Source organism: Amblyomma mixtum, chromosome 1, assembly GCF_055824585.1.
Source record: "Amblyomma mixtum isolate Tamu chromosome 1, ASM5582458v1, whole genome shotgun sequence".
Taxonomy (NCBI): domain Eukaryota; kingdom Metazoa; phylum Arthropoda; class Arachnida; order Ixodida; family Ixodidae; genus Amblyomma; species Amblyomma mixtum.
Window position 1 is genome coordinate 214,695,712 of NC_143012.1, and position 26,565 is coordinate 214,722,276.

The window sequence follows — 26,565 nt, forward strand, 5'->3', positions numbered from 1 at the left end:
TTCAAATCTTAAAGATCACTGCCGCGACTGACGGAAAGAAAACGATAAAAAGAAACAGAAAAAGTGCCGCCCATTGGTCACAAAAACTAAAATTTTGTTTCGCCACCGAGATAAAATGACCAGAGAAATCATGGAAGCTTATTTCATAAGGAAGAAGGAGTCACAATGTGTCGACCAGCCTTCATTGGCATTAGTTGATAAGGAAGTATCATTTTTAGATCATTCGTGACTTTTTTTCATTTGGGTTCTCAGCGGTGCCTTTGATCGGAGTTTGCCACGTGCATATGTAGCGATTGTTGGTCTTAATTTTGCTGGACCAATACGCTTTGCTCTGCTTCTTCACGTGATTATTATGTGTATATGTTTTCTCTTTTCAATAAAAAAATCAGTTTCGAGTCAGCGCTCGTCTGTGTGTCTTCTTGCTTCGTCCTTCGTCTTGTTAGGGCTATGGCATCGCTATAGGCAAAAAATCGTGAGTATTAGTTATCATTGCGAGAATGGCATTCATTGCACGCCTACCTCGGGTGCAGGTACTTTGATGTGAAGGCGGGGGCGGTGGTCCCCTACCGGGTTTGGGGACACACCCACGCATGCACTTGTCACTTCTCCGACTGGCCAATGCGTCAAAAGCAGGTGGGGGCGCGGGTGAGATGACGGATCTGGCAGAGCACAACAGACTCTGAAAATAGCAGGAATGTAGACTTAATATTTTGGTTCCCTACAGCCTCCCTTAGGAAGCCTATATAGTAGCTGTACTGGACTGCTGTACCGACTAACATGTGCGTGCAGCGCGGGCTGCGTTGCTATGGGCTGTGTTAGGGATCTGTAGCATTCCGAAGTAACGCGCGCGCGGCATTGCCACGGCAGGTTGGCCAAAGCGAGACCCTCTGTACTCCACCGCCGCTTGACCACCGATGTGTTCGGCGGCTTCGGCGTGCTCTGACGGTGCTGGCGTCGAAATGAAACATGTGCCTATTCTGCGCCGGGCGCTTCGAAGCCACGAACCCAGAATGCACCACGCGCGTCGGCTATGGAGCACGCAGCCGCTACCGGGAGGCAGCAGGCCGGACAAATGGACTTCTGCGCATGCGCGCCGCTTGTCGCTCAGCGCTGTCTCGCGGCGACGCGGCTGGAGTATATGGGGGCGAATTTCAGCCTGGCGCAGCGTCGCCAACGTGAGGTGTCCGACCACAACCGCCGCGCTTGCGCGCGCCGAGAACGTCGGTGTATAACAGATATAAGCGTTTGACTCTGTGCGCGAGGTTTAAGGCGAAAGCTTTTAATGACTCATACTCGCAGCCAAGACTCTGTCCATCTGTCCGTCACATCTGAAGTGAAAGTCATAACTAGTCATTACTAGTCAAGTCATGACTAACTGGTCATTAACCAGAAAGGCGATCGCCTTTCTAGGCTTATGGAGCCAGATTCTGTGCGCGGGAATCTGTGCGCCGGATCTGAGCGTCGCATCTGTACGCTGATGTGTCACTCGATAAGCAAATAAGTTCTAAACTCAGGTGCACGGCGAGAATCACAACACCATCCTTCCGTTTCATAGCCGAGCGTGCTAACCACTACGTTACGCCAACTTCCTGCCAAAGCATATGCAATTCTCCTTGCCTAGCGTAAGGACGCTGCAGAGCGTTGCGGGAAAGGCTTTCGCCTCATCGCACTTTAGAGCACGAAAGTGCCCCCTCGAAGTTTTGGCGCTCTTTTTGTGATCGTTTTAAAGAAATATATCGGCCGTTAGTGCGTTACTGAAGTTTAGGTCAGTTAGTATTCGGACAAGTTAGCGCAATATCTTGCTGAGAAATCACGCGTGCTGATGAAATAGTATATGCAAAGTTTCAAAGTGCCTGAGGTGCTAAATGGAATTACGAAGTTTACGTAGCATACTCTGAAATATTGAAACAGTGAAAACGAGTCAACGTAATTTTCCGTGCCAGACCAACTAAAAAAACCTGACTCGCACACGCACTACGCCAGTCGCCGCTCGTGGCCCGCAGTCAAAGGGAACTTACATCTTGAAAGCATTCGCTACGGGAAACACGTGCTCTGATAAATTATAATTATATATTTAACACAAAACGCGACCTATATAACTGGAAGTGTGCAATAAGATACAAAGCTGCAAAAACAATCTGCGAGGCTGCGTAGATTTACGAGTGTTCGGGGAATGGCAAGACGAGGTGGGGTATCAGAACGAGTGCCTGGAAGGTGAGCAAAGAGCACAAGTAGGGTTGGTCTGTAATGTGGATATGAGGGAGAAGACAAAGAATGGAAGAGTGTAGAAGGCAATAACGAAAAACAACAAAATGAAAGAAGAGTCTGACGCAGCGCGAAAAGGACTGCGCGAACGCAAGAACAGGAGACATAGCGCTGTCAGCTGGATGTCTGGCGGCAAAAGGCTTTTCCGGATGCAACATCCTGGTGTGCGCGAGGCAAGCGCCGGTAGCAGTTAGGGTGGCACATGAAGGAGGAATCTGAAAAAAAAAACCGCAATGATCCGTTTGATTGAAAATCATATTTAGGAGTGTGGAGGTTCGGGCGAGATGATCGGTCTTGTTAAGTTTGGACCAAAGTTATAGCAAGTTCTACAAAAAAAAAACAGCGAAAATGAAGACGCAGGACAATGAGAAGAAACGCACACTGTCCCCGAACTTACAAGTGATTTTTTTTTCTTGCTCTTCCCTTAATTCTACCGTCGCCGCGGTGGCTCAGTGGTTATGGTGCTCGGCTGCTGACCCGAAAGACGCGGGTTCGATCCCAGCCGCGAGGGGTTGAATTTCTTCTAAGGAGAAATTCTAGATGCCCGTGTACTGTGCGATGTCAGTGCACGTTAACGAACCCCAGGTGGTCGAAATTTCCGGAGCCCTCCACTACGGCCTCTCTCGTAGCCTTAGTCGCTTTGGGACGTTAAACCCCATAAACCCAAACCCCGACCCTTAATTGTAGGCATTGTCTTCCGCAAGCGCACATCTAAAACAAAAAATAAAAAGCACAGTCAAGTGGGGCCGTCATTCCATCTCCGATAAAAAGCGCCAATCTTCGTCACTCTTCCTTTGATTAAAGAAGCAGTTCTTGCAGGCGCCGGGATTTCCCCTTCTCGATAATGCTCGTGCGTTGAAAGAGGGGACCAGCATTTGCTGCACTCCTTCACATGCATAGCCACATTGCATTTACCCCCAAAAAAGCTTCCTTCTGTTTTGGATTCCAACGAACGCCGACACGAAGGCCACTCAGCCACTGGTGCATATTGAGAACAGTGCACTAAAAAGGCGGCTAAAGAGAAGTAGCAGATTGAATAAGAAGTTACTATGTTATTCTTTGCGAGCACTAAGCTGTTTTTTTTTTTTCTCACTGAAAAAGTGGTGCGTGTAGAGGGAAAAGGATGGAACAGATTCCCGATGCCGTCGCGCATTCACAAACCCTTGCACCCGGCAAAGACAACATCATTTATGTGACGTGTGTTTAACAGAGCTCTCCGACCAAGCAGATGCGCCCCGTCTGAAGATGAGAAATGCCGCTAGGAACAACTACGTTTTGGTGGAGGGAAAAAAAATTGAAAACTGCGGCGGCACTGTCTGCACCGCTCTCGGTTTTGAGGCGCTCTTCACTGCTTTGGTCTCTTTCAAGTGTACATTTATTCTGCTGCCGGGAAAGAAGCTCTGGGCAAAGAAGCTGGTTTAGACTTCTTGTTTCGAAACGTACTTAGAGCGTACTAAACTCACGCCGCTGTAGCTCGTGCCCGAGACGACCTTCAGGCGACTGCAGCGATGCCTCGAATTCGGCTCAGCCTGAAACGGTTAAAGCGTTCGTGTTCCCTTCTTCTGCTGGTCGACAAGTTTCTTTTGCTTCATTTATCACTCTCCTCGCATTTTTCGCTCTGGACGATGCGCTGTTTATTTTTTATATTTCGGTGATACTTGCACACTGTTAGTTAAGTAGCGTTGCACAAGAAAGCCATCAAATGGCAATTTCCGGCGAGAAATTCTCGTCACCAGGCGCACATGCTGATGTCCGCGGAGTGTGTCACCACGTGCACTTCACTTTTACGAAATTGTCAAGTTTTTAGCAAGGCTTGTTTTTTGGTCAAAATTACAATTGATATCACGCGACACCAATCTGTCAATCCAACTTAAATTATCCTTCACCTTTAGTGTCCCTTTATTTCTATGCACTAACAACAAACATTAAAGAGCAAGTTTCCGAAGTGACAACACGTGATATTGCTCTAGCGGCGCTGCAAGGGGATGCATCAAGGGAAAGGTAGTGGTGTCTACCGCACGTACCCAGATAGCAAAGGGACAAATAAATGTCATCGCCATGGGTCACACATTTTGTCGCTCCTTACCTAGGCGCTAAAAGAAGCTTTTTGCGTGGCCATATATGCTGCTACATTAGTGCTCTATCCCGTTGATAAAGCGGGAAAACGTTGCAGTGTCTCCGCCTTGCGCTTGAGGATTCTAGATCCACGCCCAATGAGGGAAATGAAGATTATCGGCCACTGGTCACGGCGATCGTCTGCACTGAAGGCCTCCAAGGACCTGTTCCACTTCTTGAGAACTTCTGGCCTCCAGGATAGGCTGTGCCACTGGCAAACGCGTGCTGACTTTGCACAGTGACTCCGATGTCGTGCTACTTTTCTTTCTGCTTTATATTTACATCTCCTCAGCCTTTTTCCCCCCATGCAGGCTAACAAACCAGTTTATTCTTCAGATTGACCTTCCTGCATTTCCCTCCCTCTTCATCTTACTCCTCCTCCTAGCAGGTGCATTCAGAATGTAAAAGGCGACATGAGTTTAGGGCTGGAGCAGATATGTGCCGCTGATCGTCCGCGCTAAAACACGAGAAGCCGGCCGCACGTGCCTCGAGAAGAACCTGCAGGAAAAAAGTGAACCTACGCCGCTTAAACTACTACTGCGCGAGAGTGATTCAAAAGGTGCAGCAAGGACTATGTGTGACTGGGAGCATCTCACGTTGTGATACGCCCACCCTGAAAAGCATTTCACTTTAGAACTAAGTAACAGCGATGAGACATCAAGGCGCTACTATGTTCATCCCTGCCATCAGTGACGTTGCTCTGCTATTATTCTCCATGCCCGCTATGCATATCGACATCATCCCAAGGGATCAAAGCTGCTTCGGAGCTGCTTTTCGTCATCTCATTCGACGAGACTCTGCACTCCAGCTTCGACGTTACAGACTGAATTCTGTTAAAATGAGCACATACGTTATCAAACGCGGTCTTTTTCTTAGCGCTGCAAATGGGAATTTCACGCAAGAGTAGTGCAGCTGTGCATGTCGTCCTCACGACTCTCACAGAACTTTCGATATTCACTCAATTGAACAACTACTAAATCAGTAAAACAAAACGTGAATAAATATTGGTTAAACTATATGTCTGCATTCTTCAGACTGTGGGCCGATGAAGTGAAAACTGTGTATGGAGACCTTATTCGTGAAACATCGACGTGAGCTCGAAGAGTTTACTTTCCCGAGGAAAAACTTTATCTGCGTTAATGCTATCAGTATCTCTTTTTGTTCTTGAGTTTCGTCTTGTTATTTCTGAGCAAAATTAACGTTTGCCAAGCAGAACAAGATATGTCAGAATGGAAGGCTGTCGACTAACTCAGACGACGAAAAGCCGCAAAAAAGCATTCACAGTAACTTGTTTTTGCTCAAGGTTGGTGCGACCAGCACTTTATAGCAGCGCAGAGGGAAAATGCGTATTTATTCCTGTACAATTTACGGAGTCTGTTTTGTGCGTGCGAAGCATCGAGGAGAATGCACACTCAAACAACTACGCTGCCATCCTTGTTTATAAACACCGGTAAATCAAATTTGGAGAGGGACGACGGCGAATTATTCCGTTAAGTGGGTGCGGAAGTTCTGCAGCGCCTTCATGGTAAACGCTTTAACTGCGCCCTAACAGGTCGGAAAAGAAGGAATATCAGTGTTGCACGCGCGAAGCAATTTTTCACCGAGGTAAATAAAAATTTGCTTTATTGCAAGGCGTAGTATTGCAGTTCATATAGCGTCGTTCAGTGCATTAAAGAACTAGGATATGTAGTATTTACAAGAAAAGAAAACTTCGATTGATTAAACATCAGAGGCGCAAATATTGACAGATATAATAAATATATTCAGCCAGAAAATTGGAGAATAAAAATACAGAAAACGCGTTTCATGAAAAAAGTATTGAAAGTTACAGAACTCCTCATTTGAAACCTTGCGACTAGTAAGAAAAAATCAGCATGTTGCGCAGAGCACATCGGCTGCTCCGCAGTGTCACCCAAAACCACATTCGGATCATCTTGAATACAACTCGATTCTCTTCAGTGCTGGTGGCACGGAACTGTTCGGAACATGCTCGATGCCATCAGAGAGAGAGAGAGAGAAACAACTTTATTGCCATAGATTGGAGGGATTTAGGGCAGGTGGGCTTGGTGTGGCCCCCAGGTGGGGGAGACTTCCTGAGCCCACGAAATGAGTGCCAGTTGGATGCTCTTGTCTGGCCTTTTGAGGAGTTGGTTCCATCCTTCTTCGGAGGGAGCTGGCAGTAAGGTTCGAGGGGGCGGATTTCCCGCGCAACCCCAGAGGATGTGTGCCTGGGTGGCGATTTCTCCCTGGTAACAATTTTGGCAGACGGGGTCATATTCCCCGTCTGTGATGAGTGAAAGTCTAGAATGGCTAAGGATGGAGTGCGTCTGCAACCTGCGGAGCAAGCTGGCTTGCGCTCGATTCAAGTCGGGGTGTCGAGGCGGGAACTGGCGTCTCATCTCTCTGTAGAGGTTGGTAATTTCGGCAAAGGTCTGGGGAGCCTCGGCAAGAGCGTCTGGATCCGTGGGGCCGGCCGCCCGGTTGGTTAGTCCTCGGGCTAGTCGGTCGACCCCTTCGTTTCCAGAGTTTCCCGCGTGGGCGGGTACCCAGACCAGGTTGATCTTATGGTCGAGAGTGCAGCCGCGAAGGATGCGTGCAGCGGGGTGGCAGATAAACCTGCCGAGTAATTTTGTATCGCTCTTTTGGAGTCGCTTAGGACTGTGCGCGTACGTGGGTCAGCGATGGCCAGCGCGATGGCGGTTTCTTCTGCCGCTAGCTGTCGGAGAGTGAGCTACTACTGTGGCGGCGGTGACGAGAGTAGATTGTGGCGTGGTTGCACAAGCCACGTATGTGTTTGCACTTTGCCGTGCAGCATCTACGTATATTGCGTGTTCGTCGGCAAGGTATGTGGCATCTAGTGCTTGGGCTTTCAGCTGACGGCGCGTATCATGGCGGCCAGGTAGCATGTTTTTGGGGATTGGTTTTATAACTAGGCGGCTATAGACCCCTATCGGAATGGGCGTCGTGGGGTGGACGTCGCCTATGGGGTTGATGTTGAGACGGTCAAGTATGAGCCGCCCGTGTTTAGTGCGGGAGAGGCGGTGGATTTGGGCGGTCTTGTGTGCCTCTATGAGTTCTGTGAGTGTGTTGTAGATGCCGAGTTGGAGGAGGTGCTGTGTGCTGGCGTACTGAGGAGGCTCTGGAGGCAGCGAACTTCCCCTTCCTCGACAACGGTGAAAAAATTACCGAAGGCACTTTGGAAATTCTAGTGTCCTTGGCGAAAGCCTTGTGGTCAACCCACTGCCGCTTCCCCGAACCGTTTGGCGCGTGGCGGGCTTCCCACATATGCGGTTTTTATTGAGTTTGGCGACTGCGGTCGCTTTTTTTATTGTAGTGTTTTAGAGCGCAGATCTTTGGCGCCCGTTTCGCGTGGTCGCCGTCGCCGTTGCCCGTTCGGCGTTCATTATGTTATTGGTGTTAGCGTTGACGTTTTCCACTCCGATCATTTTAAGGACAGGAAGTGCGCAAACTGGCTCCCTTGGTCAGTGGACCACTGAATCGCGCTATTGTGAGCCGTTGCCTAGAAAGCGTCGCGATGGACACCGAACCACACCGTAGAGGAAGGGAGGAAGTATGAGTGAGCGATGAAAGACGAAGAGGGGCCATATGCTACCCCCATATGCTAGACCACGTTCTCTTGTCACTCGCAAACTTAGGGCGCCAGCCATGTCCCGAAAAATTTTTTTTTCTCGAAAAACACGTAGGCTGTATCCGTCTTCTACCAAAATAGCACGCGCCGAGTAGAGTTACTCGAGCGCGAAGTCTGGGCACTCTGGCATAATCTAAATGTAATTTAATGCTGATATGCCAAACTAACGACATTTTTATTGAGAGAGCATTATTACTAGTCCCACTACTAGCAAAGTAGGCTGCGTGTGTAGTAATCTAAAGATGCCACAGAAAATCTGAGTGTTGGCAATAAAAGTAGGATGACTTCATCAAGCGACCGCATAACTCTCAAGAGAATTTAATTGGACCCCATGGCTACACGATAAGAGACCACAGTCCCTCAAAAAATACAAGAGTACAGTTCGCGACTAGTGTCGCTCGATTACGGAAAAGCGATCACTCAAGACACGACGGCGGCTCCTGTCGCCCTGCAAACAAAAGTCATCCACTGCACGTAATAATGTTTACAGTGTCCATAATGTCCGGATGCCGCGGGGGAAGCACGCTCCCTAACTAAATAAGAAACGCGCAACAACACCGCGCACTGCACACACTGAATAAGGCAGGAGCCGTACGGTCACGCGGCCCCTGTCGACGGCGATGAAACGAGTGCTCCAACGCCGAAGGAACTCTTCCTCGGGGAGCATCACTCGGTCCAGGCACGCCTGTTGGAAGAGGCGCGCCCGAACCCGCTGGAGCAGGGGGAACATGGCTCGCTGCGGTCGGCCCTGTAGAGACGCGACGCCACGCTGGCGCCACAACACAAAAGCGCCCACACAAAGGAGCAGGCGCACAAAAAAGTCGCGCGGCCTAGTGCGCGCGTCGAGCATTAACTCATGCATTAAGTCGAGCACCGCAAATTCAGGCAACCTTATACATGTCGTTTGTCTATATATATGTGCCACTGGCCTACCTCCCTGTGGCACCAGTTTTCCCGACATTCGTACCAAAATTATGATGCAAACGTTCGTCGTACAGAGTTCGGGATGGTGTCATAACATTTCTCGCTACAAATAGTTTATATGTGCTAATCAAGTTGAAGGCTAGTTTGCTGCCCCAATTCGAGCCGTCTGCATATGCACCTTGAAATGTATGCCTTCACCGATTTTCACAATAAAAGCGGGATGCATCCGTTCGCCATGCAGAGTTCGGGGTGGTGTCATAACATTTCTCGTTACAAATAGTTTATATGTGCTAATCAAGTTGGAGGCTAGTTTATTGCCCCAATTCGAGCCGTCTGCATATGCACCTTGAAATGTATGCCTTCACCGATTTTCACAATAAAAGCGGGATGCATCCGTTCGCCATGCAGAGTTCGGGGTGGTGTCATAACATTTCTCGTTACAAATAGTTTATATGTGCTAATCAAGTTGGAGGCTAGTTTGCTGCCCCAATTCGAGCCGTCTGCATATGCACCTTGAAATGTATGCCTTGACCGATTTTCACAATAAAAGCGGGATGCATCCGTTCGCCATGCAGAGTTTGTGGTGGTGTCATAACATTTCTCGTTACAAATAGTTTATATGTGCTAATCAAGTTGGAGGCTAGTTTACTGCCCCAATTCGAGCCGTCTGCATATGCACCTTGAAATGTATGCCTTCACCGATTTTCACAATAAAAGCGGGATGCATCCGTTCGCCATGCAGAGTTCGGGGTGGTGTCATAACATTTATGGTTGCATACAGCTTACATGCGCTTGTCTAGTTAGAGTCTAGCTTGCGACAGGGACACGAAGTGATCACATATGCGCCTTCCATTACACGCCTTCGCAGGCTTTCATATCGAAACTGTGACGCATCCATTCGTCGTACAGCATTCCGGGTGGTGTTATACGCTCACGTGTGTGTTTGGTTGGTGTCATATTTCGAACAAAAGCCCATGACCTCAAAAAAAAAAATCAGCTCGAAAACCGCAACCAAACGCCTACATCCTGCGTCCACAATATGCATTCACGCACAATAGCAGTTCTAATCGCCTTTGCCGAACACTTTCTCTCTGTGGGAGATTTGAAAAAAAAGAAATCGTTTTCTCCCCAAAGCCCATTGCCAAAGATGAATAAGCATATTCGGAAAAATATTTTTGTAATGATTTTATTGACTTTCTTTACTTGAAATTTTGCCAGGACACCACAATGATCTGTAAAGGTATTTGCTCCAGGGAAACTTTCAATCCCAGACACTGCCTCATATTGAACGAAAACTCGGTTCTCAAAGATGTATTATTCTGTGTTCGTTTTCTCCTTCACTGACGAACATGTTAGGAACGAACACGTGCTCAGTGTGCTGAAAAAATGCATGCGAAAGCAGTACAATGGGTTTTCAGATACGCTGTAAAAAGGCGGTCCGAGTAACTTCGACCACCTTATGCTCTTTATGCTCTTTATCCGGCGACAAACCATCGGCACACGTGCCTTCTTGCATTTCGCTCGGATGGGAGTGCGGCCGTCGCGGGCGACTCGACTCACCGAACTCATTCAGCAGCCGAGCAGCTCCGCCAATAAGAAGTAAGCCTTATCCTTCTTTTTCTATATTTAAAATGTAAACATCAGGATTATACGAATATCCTACTGTAATTAAATGAACAAGCATCAACTTGTACGCGTTTAGAGGACAGTGAGCCAGCTTTTCAATCTTCCCTTCATAATTTTGAGAAGAACGCTTTACTCAGTGGCATTAAAAAACAGAAAAAAAAATTATATCCACAACAGAATGAAAGCTCGCTTTGGGTATAAAGCTACCCCTATGTAATATTCAAATAGGCTTTCCTGCTGAAAGGCACAGTAAAAGTTTGTTCGTTTCTTCACAGGAAGGTTCCCAAGCCCTTCCTCTAGTGGATTCGGCGCGAAGGAAGACCAGGAGGCGTTGTTTCTTGCAGATGATGACAGATATAAGAGAAGCATATATTTACAACATATACAAGGAGTAAAACTGGAAAACAGCAGACATGAATTTACAAAGGGAAAAACAAACTGCGCTACTTTACTCTTCGACCCCGCAGGTTAGAGCCTAGTAGCAGAATGTTTCATGCTAAGCATGGAGCCCCAGCTCAGGCTGGTCTCCATCCGTTTACTTCGGTTTTTATCACCGCAACAAAGAAATGGGGCGGTGATTTTCAGTGGCCCGCCCCAAACATCAATTCTCCAATCATTGACCTACCCCGTGGGTTGAGCTCAGCCTCAAACCCAGGGGCTCGCTAAGAAAATAAAGAACAAATACAACACCACTCTCTCGTCGGAAAGAGCATGCACGTCCTCTCCCGTTGGGGATCTCCTTCTGACCTGTCCCAAGCAGACCGCCGCCCCCCCCCCCCCCCCCTCTCCACTCGCACTGCTAGTCAAGATCTTGGTACAGATGCGTACCCCCTGTCCTCAGTGCTTAAACAATAGATGAGAGAGAAGCCGGTACGGCACAGACGGTGGGGCCCTCGGACAAGCGTGATCGATGAGCGGGCGGATAAAAGTGAGGAATGCATATCGTTCCCCACGTCGCCAAAAAATGCTCGAATCGTGCTTTCCTGGGCTCTCTCTGTCGGCTCGGCATACCAGCTAGGAAATGGTTCCTGTTTTCTCCCACAAATTGATAGAGACACCGTGAAGATAGCAGTGCGTACCAACTCCCTACTGCACTGTGCTTGGAGGGGCTTTCGTTCATAATGGGAAAGCCCCTTCCGCGGGGGCAGCGCCCTGCACCGTGGTAGCTGGAAATGAGCGTTGACCCTTCAAGGCCGCTGTGGGCCATCAGGCGCCTTTCCGACGTTAGCGTATGCCTAAGGGGGGATATGGGTGGGGGGCGCCCTGAAGGTAGCGGCGGTGCTGTCGTTCACAATGGACAGCCACCGCCGCGAGGGCAGCGCCCTACACAGTAGTTGCAGCTGGAATTAGCAGCGGCCTTACACGCCCCCTCTAAGAGTATAATCTAGCTTGCTATCAGCTCGTTTATACTTACTAACAAAAAGGCCGCAGCACGTTTACCGCCCGCACTGTCGGTCCTCCCGGGACACAGTTTCTCCGGGTTACCTCGACACTTCGAGAACCATTCAAAGCAAAAAAAAAGTATAAAACACAACACTGGTGCATGCTGGCGTACAGATCAGCTGAATGGGCAGCCACATCACACTGCGGAGAGTCCACATTCATGTGCCCAGACACACACTTATTAATCGCATTGTTCACAGCGGTTCACAAGTCCGCGCACAACACTCATTAACGCAGGCTGAGTGTTTTCATATAGTACTCTTTCACAAGTCTCGTCATCACCACACAGTTCCGTGCACCAACCACGTCGGCTGAATGGGAACATTCACGCCTGCCGAGGCCGGCCTGGTTGCACCACTCGGTCTGCCACAAAAGCTGACCGTTAGGCTCTCGCTCCAAAAATCGGGCCTACCCTTCCATGGCGGCTTAGGCGGCGAAGGTGGTACATAGCCCACTTGATCCAGTTGGGCGGTTATTGGCACACTGCCATCTTTGATGCCCAAGAGATCCTGACTACCTCCGAATAGTCCGCCGCGCCTGCAATGATTATCTGCGGAGAATTTCCGCATCTCTGCCGTATCCGAGACACTTTTTGCTGCCAACTCTGTTGAGCAGGTGTCTTCGCTATCCCCACCCAGAAGGTTATCAACACAAGCTGGGCTGCTCTCGCGCCTACCCTCTATCGGGCATGATCGCTCTCGGCTGCTGGATATCACTGCATTCTCGTGACCACTTACGCAATCATCTGCGAGCCAGTCACAGGGACCTAGCTGCGACTTGGCCGTTACTGCCTTTTGATCAATGCTTTGGAAGCAATAAAGCTGGTCGCTACTCATCGGAACGTTGTTCTCGTTTTCGCAGGTAGCTGGCACTTTCTTCTGGAGCTCCCGTAAGCCGCTCGGCTTAAGTTTAGCACCTAGCTCATCGTCCCTTTCATTGGCCGAACCAGCCCTCTCTTCAGGGTCACTGCAGGTGACTGCGGAATCGCTACCGCTATGCTTCGGAAGGAACGCCTCATTAGCGCGCAATGAGTGACCTAAGCTCTGAATGAGAACCTCATCTTGAGCGCACTCGGTCTCAATCGTTTGGTGAATATTTTCTTTCACCAATAATCGCTCGAAATTAGCATTGTCCAGAAATGACTGTTGCGACTGGATTTTAGGGATCTCTGAAAGTGTGCTGGATTGCTCGTCCGTATTTTCGCAACTTTTATCTCCCAGCATTTCACTCTCACTGTCCTTCAATAGCTCTATCTCCAGCGCTGCTTCTCCTGACAGTGTTTTTTCAAACTGAACTGACAGAGCATTAGAGGCTTCCACTACCTGGATCTCGGTGACCAATTTGTTTTGGCCTAGTGCCTCTGTCAACTTTTCAGGGAATTTATCAACCTCGCCACTACACTGGACTTCAGGGCCTAGGTCTGCATGGTCCCTGTCCTTTCGATCGGACGCAGTGCCATGCTGCCCGCCGCCCTCATACATGAGCTCCAGCTTTCTTAGCTCTTCCTTCTCATTCAGCTCAATCTGCAGCATTCCCTCGTGGAATTTTAATTCAAGGCGGTGAATAGTCTCCTGCCCTGCCTTTGATAGGGTAACGCCCTGAAGAGCTTCCCATCCGGGGACGAATTCAGACCTGAAGGCGCTTTCATAACTGAACTGTCCTTTCATGTCAGTTGACATGTTCTGCGCCTGGGAATTATTTCCTTCTCTTTCGCCCTGGCTCTCTGCCTCCGTCAATTTTTTAGGGAGGTCCTTATTAACTTTCCCAATACTCTGAGCTTCAGGGCCTAGGTCTGCATGGTCTCTCTTCCTTCCATCGGAAGCAGTACCATGCTGCCCGCCGCCCGCGTACCTCAGCTCGAGCATCCTTAGCTGTTCCTGCTCCTGCCTCTCTATCTCTCTCATCCGCTCATGAAATTTCAACTCAAGGCGGCGAATAGTTTCTTGCCCTGCCTCTGAGAGAATAACACCTTGACGCGTTTTCAATTCCAGGCCCAATTTAGAACTGAACGAGTTCTTAATGCTGAAATTTTCCTCCATGGTGTTCGCGTGTTCCGCGTCTTCACCCTAAGCCTCACAGAATAGCAACCATGCCAACCTCGACAAAACGCAAGAAATCCCACTCACCCGGCGCAGATCTTCTGCTGTCTGCCGCCCAGAGCCCGGATGATGCGTCCGCTCTACCAGCGTCGGTAGCAGCCGAAGTGAAGTCGTCCCTTGACAGCTCCTCGCTGCTCCGTGTCGGATGGCCTGTGGTTGTCGCTGCGATGACTGCTCTTGGTGATGACACGTGCCGAATCCTGTCGACTGCGCCAGTAAAAGTTTGTTCGTTTCTTCACAGGAAGGTTCCCAAGCCCTTCCTCTAGTGGATTCGGCGCGAAGGAAGACCAGGAGGCGTTGTTTCTTGCAGATGATGACAGATATAAGAGAAGCATATATTTACAACATATACAAGGAGTAAAACTGGAAAACAGCAGACATGAATTTACAAAGGGAAAAACAAACTGCGCTACTTTACTCTTCGACCCCGCAGGTTAGAGCCTAGTAGCAGAATGTTTCATGCTAAGCATGGAGCCCCAGCTCAGGCTGGTCTCCATCCGTTTACTTCGGTTTTTATCACCGCAACAAAGAAATGGGGCGGTGATTTTCAGTGGCCCGCCCCAAACATCAATTCTCCAATCATTGACCTACCCCGTGGGTTGAGCTCAGCCTCAAACCCAGGGGCTCGCTAAGAAAATAAAGAACAAATACAACACCACTCTCTCGTCGGAAAGAGCATGCACGTCCTCTCCCGTTGGGGCTCTCCTTCTGACCTGTCCCAAGCAGACCGCCGCCCCCCCCCCTCTCCACTCGCACTGCTAGTCAAGATCTTGGTACAGATGCGTACCCCCTGTCCTCAGTGCTTAAACAATAGATGAGAGAGAAGCCGGTACGGCACAGACGGTGGGGCCCTCGGACAAGCGTGATCGATGAGCGGGCGGATAAAAGTGAGGAATGCATATCGTTCCCCACGTCGCCAAAAAATGCTCGAATCGTGCTTTCCTGGGCTCTCTCTGTCGGCTCGGCATACCAGCTAGGAAATGGTTCCTGTTTTCTCCCACAAATTGATAGAGACACCGTGAAGATAGCAGTGCGTACCAACTCCCTACTGCACTGTGCTTGGAGGGGCTTTCGTTCATAATGGGACAGCCCCTTCCGCGGGGGCAGCGCCCTGCACCGTGGTAGCTGGAAATGAGCGTTGACCCTTCAAGGCCGCTGTGGGCCATCAGGCGCCTTTGCGACGTTAGCGTATGCCTAAGGGGGGATATGGGTGGGGGGCGCCCTGAAGGTAGCGGCGGTGCTGTCGTTCACAATGGACAGCCACCGCCGCGAGGGCAGCGCCCTACACAGTAGTTGCAGCTGGAATTAGCAGCGGCCTTACAGGCACTTTATTATATATTTCCGAATTCCACAGTGTTAGAGCGTAGCTATACTCACCCGGGGTACATCTTCGGAAGAAGGCTCAGGTCGGTACTTTGAACTTCAAGATCAAAGGATTTAATCGAATTTGCTACTGTCTAGCAAGGTGTCTAAGCTTAGTATGTGTACCGCGATCAATCATGAGTTTGTCCATTGGTTAATTGTGCAGTTATGTCGAAGAATTACAGGATCAAATTTATTACAGTTAATTAAGCAAACAAGGGGAGGGGAATGAGGGGCTAGTTATAAATATGAGAGAAGCCAACAGCCTCAGAAACCAAGGAGCACAGGGATTGTTTAATAATTTATTTATTTATTTGTGGTGTTGATCAAGTAAGAATATTACTGAATATGTTGTCGCTTAAAGCTAATTTATTAGAAAAGCAGAAGAAAAAACACCCACATGTCGCCGGTGGGATCCGAACCCACGACCTCCGAATTATTAAAAAATTATTAAAAAATCTCTGTGCTCCTTGGTTTCTGTGGCTCTTGGCTTCTCTCATATTTACAGTTAATTAGTTAGTTGCCATTTAAACCAAACTTTCCGCTCTAGCATCAAGTCATATACCATTAGAACGCTTAGGTGAAGTGTAAATGCACTGTTCTAGTTGGCGACCCGAACTTATTATTGCTACGTTTATTATTTAACTACAATTAAAACCAAACTTTGCTTATAGCATCGAACCATATACCATTAGAAAGCTTAGTTTGAGTGCAAATGTGACGTGCTACTTAGTGACCCGAATCAATTAGTGTTAATTCGTTAATTGCACTTGAAACCGAAATTTTCTCTATAGCACCCGTCGTACGTAATGCTGGAAAACTTAGGTCAAGTGTGAATGCTCCTAGTTAGCGACCCGAATGTGCTAGTTAGCGATCAGAATTAATTAGCGTTATTAGTCAATCGCAAATAAAACGAAAAGTACCCATAAGCACGGAGCGACGCTCTACTGACTAGATTTAAGAGTTTTACCACTGCCAACTTTCATCTTTTCTTTTCTGCGCCTTCTGCCCATAATATCCCCTTCTGCTTGCGGCAACCATTGCCTTTCTCACTCCTGGAAAGCAACGTTACCGAGGTCCGTCTATTATATTTCCTGCACAATTACTCTCTTCGTTTCTCCTTAATTTTCACAAAGGTGCGTTCGTCCTTACTGGTAAATAACTTAATACGGGCTCCTAACTCCAGAATTATTTCATTTTTTGCAAAAACATGCGTCGCAGTACTTCAGGCTACTCAGCAGCCTCTAAGGTATTCTGCCTAAAGTAAATGTATGTCTTTAAGGGCTGCTGAGCACGGCCTCCGGCCGATGATCCCCACCCCAAATTTTCACCCTCCTCCCCCTCACAGACACCCTTCAACCTACTGTTGATCCTCGAAGGATCAAAATACCTCTGTTGGGAAAAAGCGCGACTAGGGCCTTTTTTGACCGTGGCACTGGCCTAGTGTTTTTAGCTTGCACCTCACAGGCGGGAGGTGCCAGGTTCAATCCCAAGACCCACCTGATACCCACCGGTTTTTCAATAGGTGCTGCCTTCCCCAGGGTTCGTGGTCGGCCTTGAAGGGGTCACATGCCCTGAAAAGATTCTTTGTCCCAATCGCGCTTTCGACGGTCTTTTAACGGATGGAAGCTGCAAATCAACCACGTGTGGTAAAGCCCATTTAACGAATACCAATAAGAGCATGAAAAATGTTCTCAGGGGCAAAAAATGAAAGAAGAAACGTATGCACCACCAAGACTGGTGGTTGCAGCTTCAAATTTAGATACCCAAGAAAGAGCAGCAAGCAACAAAGTTGAGTGAAAGGAAAGAACTGTATGCCTTACAATCTCTAGATCCCAACAAGTACTAAAATTGGGCCACACCATTCTAAATTCACGCAGCATTGGCATTACTTTCAGGAAAACAATCTATCGTTTCTACGAGATACAAACATGTTAGCGGTTGCTATAGCACTCAATTCATTCTTTTTTTTTTTAACGCACTCCACTTGTCTCTAATATCACGGTGCGAGAATCGTAGTTTGTCACAGGTTTACAGAAAGAAACTGCGGTAACGTGAACCAGTAGAAGGGCTGCTCACATTTATGAAGAAGACAGCGGGACAAACAACGAAGTGAACACGTGTCCAATGAGAAAAAAGAAGGGAATAAGAAAGACACGAATGAATGAATCCATTCAGCCTAGAAGCAACAAACGCATAATTATTTCAAGTGGTATTGTTTTCATCGTCCGGACGACACGTGCTACGTTCCGAGCAGGTTAATACTTGCGTTGTGAGTGGGGCAGAAAGGCTCTGCTCCGTTAAGTACTAATGTCTAGGCGAAGCTCGTTTTCTATATAGTGAGAGGTTATTTCCGGCTGTGTCTTTCGGTCTTTAACGAGGTAAGGCTGGTGAGAATATCAGGGGAAGGTTGAAATAAAAAGAAAGAATGTTCTCTTGGACATTAGGCTGCACGTGTGAATTTCCATGGGAAACCGTAGTCGCTAATTACCGCCCCGTGCCTGTGTTCACAGCACAAACAACTAACCAATATGAGTTCGACGTGGTGGTACACATGGCTCAGGTGAAACAACGCAGTACCCGCGCCGAGGCGCGGCGAGCCGTAGACGCCCCTTAATGGAGCTCGCCTCATCGGCCTCGGCTCAGAACTATGAGCGTCTTCTGTAGTTCGAATCATTGTTTCCGCCTCGCAGCCCTTTATCAGCGCGTGCAAAGTGGTGGACGTATGCTTCAGCGGCAAATTAACTTGGTGACGCATTTTTATGGTCTCACATTGGCGGCTTCTATCCTGTATAAGCAAGGAAACACTGATTTTGCGTATCCCTTCAGCCGAGACTTTTCAAGAAAGAAGGATGACGACGCGAAGAAAGTTTTCGTAGGAATATCCTAAAGAAAATAAATTCGAAGCCGGTTTTCAGGTGCATTCAGCAAGAAAATTAAATAACCAGAAAAATAGCATCATAATTGGAGGCATTGCAAGCAATATGGATTGAAGCAAATTGATTGCTCTGAAATTAGAGCCTCTAATTTTACTACCTTTGAGATATCAGAGACGCGAACTCCATGGCGTCATACTGATATGTGTCCGTTATGAACTACAACCCTTATTCTGCTTGTTCTGGCCAATTTAAGGTGGGGGGGGGGGGGGGGGGGTCAAATAATCCAGTTAGGATAGTCACGCGAACTCTAAACGGAGAGCGCGTTCGGACGGCTGCATGCTCAAGAAAAAGTCACTATGGACGTTCACTAGGCCGACGCCAATCCCGTGGCTGGCTGGTGGTAGTTATGGTAGAACGGCGGCATAGTCGCGGTGACATCACTGCGCAAGGGCGCTTCATCGGTGCTTATCGAACTCGGATGGCTGAAAACTCACGGCGATGTAACGGCGCAAGTTGACGTCACGGGCGCTGATCATCTGATAGGTTTTAACGCCGAAAATACGTACTTCGGATTTGTGAGGGAAGATATATTGAAGGCTACTCACTAAATCGACGACACATTACTGGTCTGATGACCGGGAAACTACCTGTCAACTCACGTAGTTTCACGGAAACAATTTGTTTAAAAAAGACAAAAAAAGTCAATTTTAGCATTCACTACAGAGACCACGCTTCTTTACGTGCTCTTCTCCACATAGCCAAACCCATTGATGACGCTGTAATTCATAAACGCAGCTAATAATATCTCCGAAATTCCTCAAATCAAGTTCTCTATCCCTCCGCACAGCACGCAGGGGTTAAATCTTCGCAAACCGTCTGCGTAGGCGAAATAATAAACGCGTGAATCTTTGACTGGCTCGTCCTCTGTATATCATGACCGCGTGTTTGTTCGTACGCATGCGGTGCTTCACAGGAGTCTGATTGAAGCTAATTTAAGGATTGATGTATATAGAGTGGTTCATGATAACGATAACTCGAAAATTGAGTACCAATTCTTATGAAGAGCCGAAAGAAAATAAACAGACCCACACACAAAAATAAGCATCCAAAAAAATGAAGCGAGAGAAAATGTTACAGGCACATTTTTGTGAACTATTCTTAGTGTGCGGTACCTAATAGCCCAAGCGAAATGGACACATTTGCTAATAAAGTCCCTGCCGTTTCTTGCTTACGCGGAGGCTATTGGAGTTTCGAGCGTTTTGAGGTGAGCCGCAGACTGATGCAAAACGCAGCAAGCGCTCGTACGGCCTGCGTTTGCCGCAAAGAGCCGCATAGTAGGCATTGCGCAGCGTCTCGCATAGTGTGCCTTCATGGTGCTTGTATCCGCCTTTCTTCTTTTGCAGTGAGCCTCTTCTCATTGGAGAAGCCTATGTCGAATCTTGAAGAGTATTGCGTTAGGGTGCCCTACCCTAAACAGGTGGGCCGACTGGCAAAGGGTGTGCACGGATTTTTACAGTGATAGCTCTAGTTTCGGTGCGTAATTTGTAGAAAGATGTTTTGGTGCAAGGAGAAATTGGCATTTCACGCACTCGATTTAAAACATCATGACCCATTAGCCCAAAGTAGACAGAACAATACAGTGGGGGCGGGAAGAGCGTCAATATCAAATTTTTACAAATTTTACAGATTTTTAGAGATTTACAGATTTTACAGATTTGTACAGATTTTTGCTGGAAAAAGAATATAAGTAGCAGGAGGTGCATGGGTTAATCTCCTGAGCCAACTCTTGGTGCTATTAATCTGTATTATGTTGTATTATCATCGTGCACTATAGGTCATATTCCATTACTTATGCACACTGGATTGCATTTCACATTATGAATTTTTGTTTGGTGAAACATTTTTGTTTACTGATAAACTTGATGCAGTACATAAGAAAATGTTTTTGTATTATTACAGTTCAAATAAGTTATTTTCCTTTTCTAAAACGGTGTGTATCTGTACCTTTCTGTATTCTGTATTGATGTGTTTTACTTTTGTCTGCTTATGATGTGTAATCATATGTACACTTGTGCTGCTTGTGCTGTCAGGGCGGCATAGCCTAGTCAGGCCCCATCAGGGCCTTTTGCTATTGTCTCCTGAGCCAATTTGTACGAAATTGTCTCAAATAAAAAAGAAAGAAAGAAAGTAAACATTTCAAAACCCAACTGTCAAAAAACAGATGGAGGCATAAACTTCCTGCATAAACCCTAGTAAACACAGGCATTCAGTAAAATGGGAAGAAACTACTAAGTTCGGAAATAGAGTCATGAAGTTAACCTGCAAGAATGCTCTAATAATCGGATGGGAACAATCACGCAAAAAGAGGAAACGGGCAACCAACTCACTCTAGAGTGATCACTCTAGAAGTGAAAACAGAAATGAATGGCGAACGCGGTCAAATGCTTTCGCAAGATCGATCTGAAGCAGAGCAAGCTGCTCATGGCAACTGGAGGATTAATCAAGAATAGTACGCGCAGTGTGAACATTACTTTGAATGGAGCGGCCTTTCATACCGCACGTCTGATGAGATCCAACGACTACCGACATTGTGATTTGCCGGTGATTTCACAAAACTTTAACGAAATTTTTGTAATTCACATTTGCCAATGTAATGGGCCTATAACCTTAAACTTCCTTCATCAGTAGTTTTCGGAATTAGCACTGTGTGGTTCTTGGTAAAAGACTGAGGAAGGGCTCCTATATCGAGCCCCACCGTGAAGAACCTCAGTAGGATAGGGTGTGAGATAGATTTAAAAGCACTGTAAAATTCACCTGAAATTCCATCAGGACCAGGAGTTTTTGAGACAGGTAACTGATTAATTGTATATTCCACCTCTTCCTGCGTGAAAGAGCCGCTAAAAGCAGAACAATCGTCTTCTAATAAAGGGTTCATTAAGGTGCTGAAATGCGCCAAAATTTCCGAATCAGGCGCATCAGGTTAAGAACTAAACAAATCTGGGTAATAATACACAAATACGGTCATCACCTCATCTGTACTGGACACTAGTTTTCCATTGGACATCATCCCCGAAATAAACTTTGCAGTCGCATGACGGTGCTCATAAAGCAGGATTTGCTTGATGAACTAACCGGGACGGCAGGCTTATGGTAGGGCGAGAGCGAATTGATCAATAACTCGAAGTGGGAACAGCGTTGGTCAAATGTTTAGGGGAATCCCCCAAGGTGGAGTAGATTTGTAATAAGGGAGTAATTACTCATTGACATCCACCAGAGCCCAGCCAACGGCTACAAAGGAAAGCTGTACAGCTTTCTCAGAAACTTTGTAGTTAAAGGGGGAGGGCGCCACCAGCGCCACCGTGATCGGCTGTGCGCACACCGAGCTCCAGCAAAATCACGTCTACGTCCAGGTTCCTGACCTCGGATCGCCACCAACCGGTCTATAGGAGTGCTACTTCATCGCCTGTACGCCTGGTAATCAAAATTCCAAGCGTTCTGCGCCGTTTTCTGGCACATCAGCATCTGGCTGGCCGCCCACGCCGGGCGCGCTAAGCCAGGCCTACATCTGCACCGCCGGGGCAACGCCCCCCGCGCTCGCCAGCATGCTCGCAGCCGGAACGGCGGGGAGCTCGCCTAGCCAGTCAGCAGCCCAGGCGCTGAATCACAAGCACTGTGCTCCCGCGGCGCCCCGGCAAGCCACCGCAGCCACGATCGTCATGAAATTTGCGAACCACCTCAACCTCGGCAACACTTTATTCCCTGTGCTCTGTCGGTCCGTCATGGATTCCGCCCGCCTAACCAAGACTGAACGTGACAATACCTACATCAAACTCCGCACCTCGCAAAACATCCTGGCCATCGATACCCACCGCCCAGCCGCTGCTGACAAGCTGCTCCAACTCAAGCAAGTTTCACTGAACAACACCCAGTACGAAGTCACCTCGTACGTAGCTAACGACCCCCTTAACGTCCGTGGTGTTATACACGGCATCACCATTGACTTTACCGAAGACGACTTTGCCGCTAACCTTCGTGTTGACGGCACCCGACTACTAAGCGCCCGCCGTCTCGGTCGTACCAACACACTTCTGCTCACCGTCGAAGGGCCCCGTCTACCACGCTATGCCGTCTTCTACAGCGAAGTGTACCACGTCTACCCGCAAAAGTCCCACAGCAAACAATACACGCATTGTCACGCCATAGGGCACCGTGCCGACGTCTGTCCTAACAAGCCTAGCCTTGTTCGGTGCTCGATTTGCAGCCAACCGTTTCCTCCTGACCAAGACCCAACGACTACCCCACATGAATGTGAACCACACTGCTGGAACTGCAAGGGCGACCACACATCGTCTCATCCTGAGTGCCCCGCAAGGAAAGACGCCGACGCTGCAGTCCTAAAGTGGCACTGCGCCCAACGACGCCATCGCGCCCGCGCCGCCCCTCCACCCCCTAAAGCCGACGCGACCATCTGGCCGCCCCTGCCTACCTCCAACCGCTACGAGGCCCTTCAGCTCTCCTGCAGCAGCAGCAGCAGCAGCAACAGCCCGGGGCACGAGACCGCGCAAAGAAGTCAATCTCGAACCAAGCCCTCTGCCAAGTGGCCACCGTCCACCACTTCTGGTGCGGCAACCAGCACCTCCACCCCCTCTACTAAACCGCAAGCTTCCGTGATGCAGTCACAGATTCCAACAAGTCACCAGGTGAGCGGTCCATCTCCCACATCCATCGCACCCCCTCCCCCGTCCTTCCAACACCGGTTTTACTCACGTCCCTCCACACCTACTCCACTTTCACCCCTCCCTACCGACAACGCAATTGCTCTCATACAGCAATCCCTTGCTCCCGTCCTATTGGCCTTACAACAACTGACGGCTCGCGTCGAGCAACTAGAGCACCATCTCCTCTCCCTCGCGTCCTCTGCCCCATGCTCTCCCGACACAGACTCCAATGCTCCCCCTCGAAAGCGCGCAAGCGTCCCTCCTGTGCCTAACCCCGACACCATAGAGGAAGACCCGCATGATGAGTGATATCATGCGACACACATCCCCACCCCAAAACCCTCTAATCATTTGGCAGTGGAACTGCCGCGGTTTTCGTCGCAAGAAAAATGCCCTCTTGCAACACATGCGGATTACTGGCGTTAACCAATACGTCATCGCACTGCAAGAAACGCACGGTGCCTTTTCTCTTCCAGGTTACGACCTTTTTACTCAGCCAAGTATAGTCATGAAGAGAAAAGGACATCAAACGCCCCCTCCTCCGCCGATTTTGACGGTTACATACATACGGCGCACGATACCCACCATTCAGGAAGATACATCCCACCTCAACTCCGGGACGAAAGAGCATGTCCTGACACACTCCACCTATCAGGGTCACCGTATCACGATTTTAAACTGCTACTGGACTCCCTCCGACTCTAAAACCAGCATCCCACCTTTGCATACTGCCCTCCCTGCCTCTAATGTCCCTACTACTTTCGTCCTTCTTGGTGACTTCAACTGCCCACACCCTGCATGGGGATACGACCGTACTTCAGCCTCCGGACGAAAACTCGACCGCTTCGCCATTATTCATCACCTCACCCTCCTGAATGATACGTTCATGCCTACACGTCTAGGATGTGCAGCACAATCCGACACAAACCCCGGCCTTGCATGGATTCGCAGCGATCTCCGCGCTTCTTGGAGTAATACGGGTGACACGATGGGGAGTGATCACTGTATTCTTCAGATAACGCTCACGTCCCAGCGACCCTCCAGACCACCCGGAACACATCTACCTCCCACTATGCTCGTAGACTGGCCAAAGGCTCGGCCGGCCCTCGACTCTTTATCAGTCTCACTCGAGGACCCCGAAAAATGGTGTAGCGCCATTATGGAGACCGTCTCCCAACACACCAAACATATCCACCGATCTCCCGACTATCCATACATTGACACACACCTACTTGGGCTATGGAAACAACGTCGCCGGGCCATAAAAGCTTGGCGCAACTGTAGATCTAGCCACGCACTGAAAAGAAAAGTTGCTGAACTAACGCAAGCAGCCCAAGAATGCGCTGACCAACTAGCCACGAACAACTGGCTTCAGCTCTGCGATGACATGGTCGAGAGACTCCACGCTCCAAAAGTCTGGCACATTATGCGCACCCTACTTGGACAGGGTAAACCTCGTAACACACTTCAAAAGCTACAGTTGGCCCTCTCCGCCTCACAAGATGGGCTGGCTGAGCAAATCCGAAATCAATTTTACCCATCCTCTACTTCTCCTGCCAGCTCCCCGTCATACCCTTACACCGAAGAAGAAGCAGACGAGCAAGAAATGAATTCTGACTTCACATTCGCCGAACTTCAGGCTGCTCTACGCTCCCTTAAGCGAAACACAGCACCCGGCCCAGATAAAATTACCTATGGTATACTCCGTAACCTCCCCGATTCAAAACTAGACGAACTTATTCAGATCATTAATACTGTTTGGCGCTCCGGGAAAATTCCCGCTGCGTGGAAAGAGGCACACGTAATTATGATTCCGAAACCAGGAAAATCCTCTGCGCTCATCACTAACCTCCGACCTATATCCATGACTTCTTGCCTAGGGAAGCTGATGGAGAAGATGGCCCTTACCCGCCTCGAATGGCACCTGCATACCAATCGCTGTCTTGCTCCCACTATGGTCGGATTCCGCGCCCACGTATGCACACAAGACATTGGACGGCAAATCTATGAGGATTTGTACGCCTTCCCAAGCAGCGCACAGCTTCGAGTTTTGGCCGGCGTGGATATCAAAAAGGCTTTTGATAATGTCGCCCACTCCGCAATTCTCACCAACCTGGGAGACACTCGCCCTGGGGTCCGCATGTTCAACTACATCAAAGACTTTCTTACAGACAGGACCCTCCGAATCATTGGCCCCGACGGCACACCTTCCACCCCCTTTCCCCTCACCGCAGGTACACCACAGGGATCCATTCTTTCACCTATGCTTTTCGACTTGGCAATGAAAGAACTGCCCCGAAAACTCGCTGAAATTCCTGGCCTACGCTATATATGCGGATGATATCTCTCTCTGGTCTACCACAGAAAACGCCTGGGAACTAGAATCCACTTTGCAGCAAGGCCTCGACGTCGTTCAGGAGCATGCACGCCGCATAGGTATGAGTGGTTCCGCCGAAAAGTCGGAATACATCGTGGTTTCTAACGCTCCTCAAAAAACCACTTCTTCCTACCGCGAACTCATTCAACTCTCTCTAGCGCAAACCCCTATTCCCCGACGGAGCCACATCAAGATCCTTGGCTTCACTTTTCAACAAGATGGCAAGTGCAACGTGTGGCTTAGCCAACTCCTGCAACAACTGAACCAAATTCGCCACATGCTGTCCCGTATATCTCGTCAAAAGCATGGACTCAGAGAACACGAACTCCGTCGAGTTATAGAAGCACTCGTTTATTCGAGGGTCATGTACGCCTACCCCTATCAACGCCTCACATCCTCTCAAGTAAGCAAACTGGAAGCCTCTCTAAGTCGCTTCACTCGATTAGCCATGGGAGTTCCCATCTACGCCGCAAATGCTCTGATCGCAGACGCCGCCATTTTCAACTCCCTCGAAGAACGCGCAGCAGCACACCACCGAGCCCAGATACACCGTCTCTCTACCTCCGAGCAAGGAAGAGACCTCCTCAGCCTTTTCGGACACACCATTTCCCAACTACCCCTGCTTCAACCATCTGCTCCCCCGTGGAAAAGCCTCCCGCGTCTTACTGTAAAACCCATTCCTCGCCACATGTCTCCAACGATAAATCCCGGGCGGCGTGAAGCACTGGCGAACCATTTACCCGCACTGGGCCACGACACTTACTATACCGATGCCCATATCCTTGAGCACCAAGTAGTTACTGCAGTAGTCGGCCCTCGAAGCACCTGCACACATCTCCACACAGGAGTGCCCTCCTCAACCGACGCAGAAACGCTGGCCATAGCAGAGGCGATTACTCTTCACGACCACCTTTCCTCCACCATCACCATACGTGCAGACTCTCAGGCTGCCATACGCTCATTCGAATCTCAAAAACTCCCTCCCCATGTCCTAGACACTTTGCTGCAATACCTAACAGCCCACCCTACGCTCCATGTCCGCCTTGAATGGATTCCTGGTCATCAAGGTATACCGGAGAATGAGCTTGCTCATGCTCTGGCCCATGAA

General features: G+C 48.8%; 1 protein-coding gene across 1 annotated transcript in view; it reads left to right on the forward strand.

Moving 5' to 3' along the window:
* LOC149370796 (uncharacterized) overlaps positions 1 to 26,565 on the forward strand; it is a 588,963-nt gene that overhangs the window by 525,387 nt on the left and 37,011 nt on the right. The window lies entirely within an intron of this gene.